Genomic DNA, 4,714 nt, shown 5'->3' with positions numbered 1-4,714 from the left:
AAGTATTAGGATTTATTTTTAACATCATAGTTTCACCTGAGAATATAAATATGTTAAAATCAATAGTAGCACATATAAATACAATGTTGCTATTAATATCCATTTTTAGAAGTGTCACTGATCCCCCCCTGTCTTTTTATGAAAAGCATCTCCATGAGATACAAAGTTCCCAGGCCTAGCCTTCCAGCTCTGTGACTATTCCCCCATGTCCCACTTTGTAAATGTTCATTTGCTAGTAATGGCAATTTATGTCACAGTGGATTATATGAATGGCCTAATTCAAGGCCAGTCATCCAGTAGAGATGTCTTCTCTTCGGGAGAAGTTGGTTAATGGTTGGAACCAGGATGTTTTATTGTACCATGTCATTGAACTGTATTTTCTACAATGTCTTTATACTAACTGCACCTAAAAACATTTCATTATGTTCAATCATATACATTCTCATTAGAAGGTTATCATTTCCCTTGTAGTCCTACCTGCCCAATGCCATTGATGCTTTGGGTTCCTTACACAGCAAGAGAAGTGCTGGTTTTAAAATGAAGACTCGTGTTACTCATTATGTGCCCAGTGGTTTAAATAAATAAAATGTGTCATCTTTCATTGGAAGAGATAGTGTCCCTGGTCAGGGTCTAATATATGTGGGAGTGGAGAGGACAAGCTGTAGAATTTTAGGATTCCAGCAGGGTTCTTCTGGGTCTCCCCCACACCAGTCTCTCCCATTCTGCCTTCATCTTTTCCTATAGAAAAGATGTTTCTGGCATTCCTTAAAAAAATCTAACTGACCTCCCTCCTTTCCTCCCTCCCCTCTCCCTTACCCCTTCCCTCCCTCTCTCCCTTTTTTTCTCTCCTTCCTTCCTTCCTTCCTTCCTTCCTTCCTTCCTTCTTCCTTCCTTCCTTCCTTCCTTCCTTCCTTCCTTCCTTCCTTCCTTCCTTCTTTCCTTCTTTCCTTCTTCTTTCCCTCCCTCCCTCCTTCCTTCCCTCCTTTTTATTTTTATAAAAGCCTTGGAGCAGCAATCATTTTGTGGTTTCTGTTTGGTTATGCAAATTCAAAGATGAATTATTCAATATAATTAACATTAAAGTGAATGATGTACGGTAGAGATAAAATATACAAACAATTAGAAAATATGCTTATAAGAGCTCCAATAGCTATATGAACAAACTGTGGTTGAAGCACAAGGGAATGCCAGAGATTTCACTGAGGAAGTCACAGATGTACTTGAGAAGATAGCAAAGGTGGAACTTGACAGAGGGAGAGCACTAACGATAGTCATTGGGAGAATAGCATTTGGAAAGGAGGTGTGAGAGATCCTGACATGTTCAAATAAAAGGGAATTGGTTTAAGTAGATTTCACAGCTCTGTGGAATGAAATGTAAAGGCTATATGGTGGGTCGATACTGGATGGGATCAAAGATGGATTGAAGCACAGGCATGGAGAATGAGTCAGAGTTGGGTAAAGGTTTATATTATGACTATTAGGTATGATAACAATGAAGGTTGATGTATTTTTGGAGAAATTATTATAAATATCAAAGTTCTGTGTATCAAAATAGCATCATTAAAATAACTGTCTTGATGTACAGCGTGTCTACTGCTTGCATCTTAGCCTCTATCCCGGCCCCTTTATCAAGCTATCGAGAGTACTGAGTTAATCGTTCCCATTAAAACTGATGGTATGATGTTACTGCCATCAACTCAAAATCATCTGGAAGAACGATTTCTTATACTGTCAATTTCTTGTCCTGAAAGAGCAGTTTAAGATTAAATACTTAAAAACAAAAAACAAAAACAACAACAAAATAAACCAAATCAACCTTTCCATCAAATTCCCTCCAAAATTTATTAGGCTTATATCTAAAGTCTACAGAGCATAGAAAAACTTATTCATTTAATTACTGAGGGGTAAATTTTGTATGAAATTTATCACCAAGTATTCACCAAGAAGTTATTTCTAAAAATACAGATTTTATAGGTACATGCTTGAGATTTTTCTAGCACCAAATTGACTTACTTTGAAATTTTGCCTTCTTAAGTTATGTGATCACTTACTATTGCTTTTATTTTAGGGCCTATATTATACTTTTTATTTATTTATTTTTTTTTAGTGTATTGAAGCACACACAGGAGTATCGTATGAGGAAATCACAGTTCTTACTCTAGATTCCTAGGTTCTCAAGAGGTGTCCTGAATGTCTTTTTTATTTGTGAATTCTACATCCAGTGAAATATTCCTTTTTGACTTTCCTGCTTTCCTACAAGTAGCTCAGAGATAAATTTATCTCTCCCAGAATTTTTGAAAATTCTCATTATACATATTTCAGAATGCCAGTTTTACATACTGTGTCTTTTTATTTGTTTTCATTTGTTGTTTTTCACCTTAGCTTCTTTAGATGTTTATTTTTATTTTATTGTCCTTTAACGTAATGCTTTTTTTTTATTCATGATAAAAACCTTTATTACATGAACTTAGATAGAGGGAGGAGGAAATGCTTGCCTTTCCAGACCTTGATTTTCCTCAGAAAGAAGTCCAGCTCCTTGCCCTCTAGCACACAGTCATCTGCTCGGCCGCACTGGCCTGGTCTTGAAGCGATGTGATGCATGCAAGAAGCTCACCCTGCTGGAACTGCTCCTCTAGAAAACTGCTGATTTTGGCATTCTTTTTCCTTTCATCATATTTCTTCTGAATTTTCTTTGATTGTTTTTTCGTTTGTTTTGTTTTGTTTTGTTTAAAATCTCTTACTCCTCAAGAGTCAGCTTGGCCCACTTCTTGCGGCCCAGGGGCGGTGTGTGGTGAGCTGGTACCACTGTCTGTGCGGTGTGCTGTCAGTGAACACGCTACAGTTCTCTACTAGGGTCTTGGTGTGGACCAGTTCACTGTTGGTCGCATCATAGACAATATCGATAATCCTTGTTCTGCATGTACAACACTCGGCACCCCAGGAGAGGTTCCCCATATCCAGCCTTAAGACACGGCGCTTTTTGTTGCCTTCCTGTGCACGGATTGTGTGTATGCACTGGGAGTCAGTCTTACTGTGAGTAGCGGGGTGTCCCAGCTCATATAGGGTGCCTAAAATCTAATTTTTAATCAAATGTGATAAAAACATACAAACACAGGGAATGCTGTTCTTCACATAATGCTTAGTTTTATGTGAAACTAAACTTTTCTACTTTATAGATGTGGCATTGAAGCTGAGTGAGATAACGTGATTGAGGATGCTGCCTAAATGGAATTGAAGTTGGGTGCTAGAGGGTAACAGTTGGGCATGTGCTTATCAGCTGCTAATTTGGCCACAAAGCCCTGTGTTCTATGTATGAGCAGTGCTGCATAATTTAATAAATAATAGCAATAATGATGATAGACAGGAGAAGAAAATTATAACCAATCATGGAAAAAATATGCTACCTGTGTTCAGCAAAATCAGAACATAGAATCTGGCTCGCCGTCCATCAGAGGTTGCTGGGAGTTTAACAATTAAGGGCTGCTTCTCTAGAGACTGGAGGCTGTGTTTCCTTCCACATTGCTAATGAAGTATAATTCGTTTTACCTCGCATCCACCTTTAGAAATCAAAGTTCAAGCGTCCATATCAGACACATTTGAAAGGTGAGGTCTTCACTCCCCTTGCAATACTGCATCTCCTCTTCAAGGAGCATTCTCCTGTTGTATTAATTATTGTGCTTCGATGACATTATTATTCATGGACTAGCGTCTCAAAATACTTGACTTAGCACTGGGTCTGGAACTAATACTAATAAGTACAAGGCTGAGTAGTGGATAAAATTTTTTTTCCTTTTTTCTATTCTGTACACAAAGTAGATGCTTCTCCCCCCACCATAATTTAGCCACCTTGTACTTTGAAACAGAATTTAGCCTGTTGACTCATTAAAGGTAGTGCCATAGAGAGATGCACCTCCAGGACACTCCTAAGAAGTGGGAAAACTCAATTCCAAATTTCCACGGACCATCAAAAGAGGAGGCATAAAAATAGACTTGTTTAATTTGTTATGATTTTAATACAACTTACAATAATATTTATTTTGGGAGGCAGAGAGTCTTTTTTCACTGGTTTGGAGTCGGCGATTGCAAACATGGTACTGAGTTGGTAAAAAGGATGTTGGTATTTGAAGTAAGATTATAAGATAAAGAGATTGATTTTTTTAAGCAAACGTAGTCAAATATATCCATTCAAAGAAGACAAGTACTCTTCAAAGTAGCCAACATGAAAAGCAATTGTATCAGTTAGTAGTATATTCCTAATTATCAGCTGTTAACAACAACAACAACAAAATTCAAACAACTACTGGTAGTATCAAGAAATAAGTTTATTTTTTCATTCATAACAGAAAATCTGCTGGCATTGAGTCACCTGCTCTATGACAATAAAAACAAAATCACTTTCTATTGTTTTGCTCAGCTCTCCAGATAATGTGGCTTTTGACTATTATTTTTGACCCAAGTTCACATGATGGCTGACTCACCTTCAGTATAACTTTATATTCAAGGGGGGAAAGGGTGGGGGCAGCAAGCTTCCTCTTGCTTCATTTGCTCTTATCAGGAAATTAAAAAACATTTAAATTTTTACCTTCTTATTAGGAACTGAATCTCAAGGCTTTCCTAGCTGCAAAGAGGTTGGAAGACCAGATATATGACTTTATATTTATATTGTGGGAGGTGAGCAAGAGAGAAGGGCACTGAGATTGGAAGTGCACTAACC

At 37.5% G+C, this 4,714-nt stretch overlaps 1 pseudogene; it reads right to left on the bottom strand.

The window, feature by feature from the left end:
- Window positions 1–1,703: 1,703 nt before the first annotated feature.
- On the bottom strand, window positions 1,704–4,090 carry LOC120589205 (40S ribosomal protein S8-like; annotated as a pseudogene).
- Window positions 4,091–4,714: the final 624 nt, after the last annotated feature.

This window comes from Pteropus medius, unplaced genomic scaffold (assembly GCF_902729225.1).
Source record: "Pteropus medius unplaced genomic scaffold, Ma_sr-lr_union100, whole genome shotgun sequence".
Lineage (NCBI taxonomy): Eukaryota > Metazoa > Chordata > Mammalia > Chiroptera > Pteropodidae > Pteropus > Pteropus medius.
The sequence above is the reverse complement of the archived record's forward strand: the minus strand, read 5'-3'. Positions and strand labels throughout refer to the sequence as shown.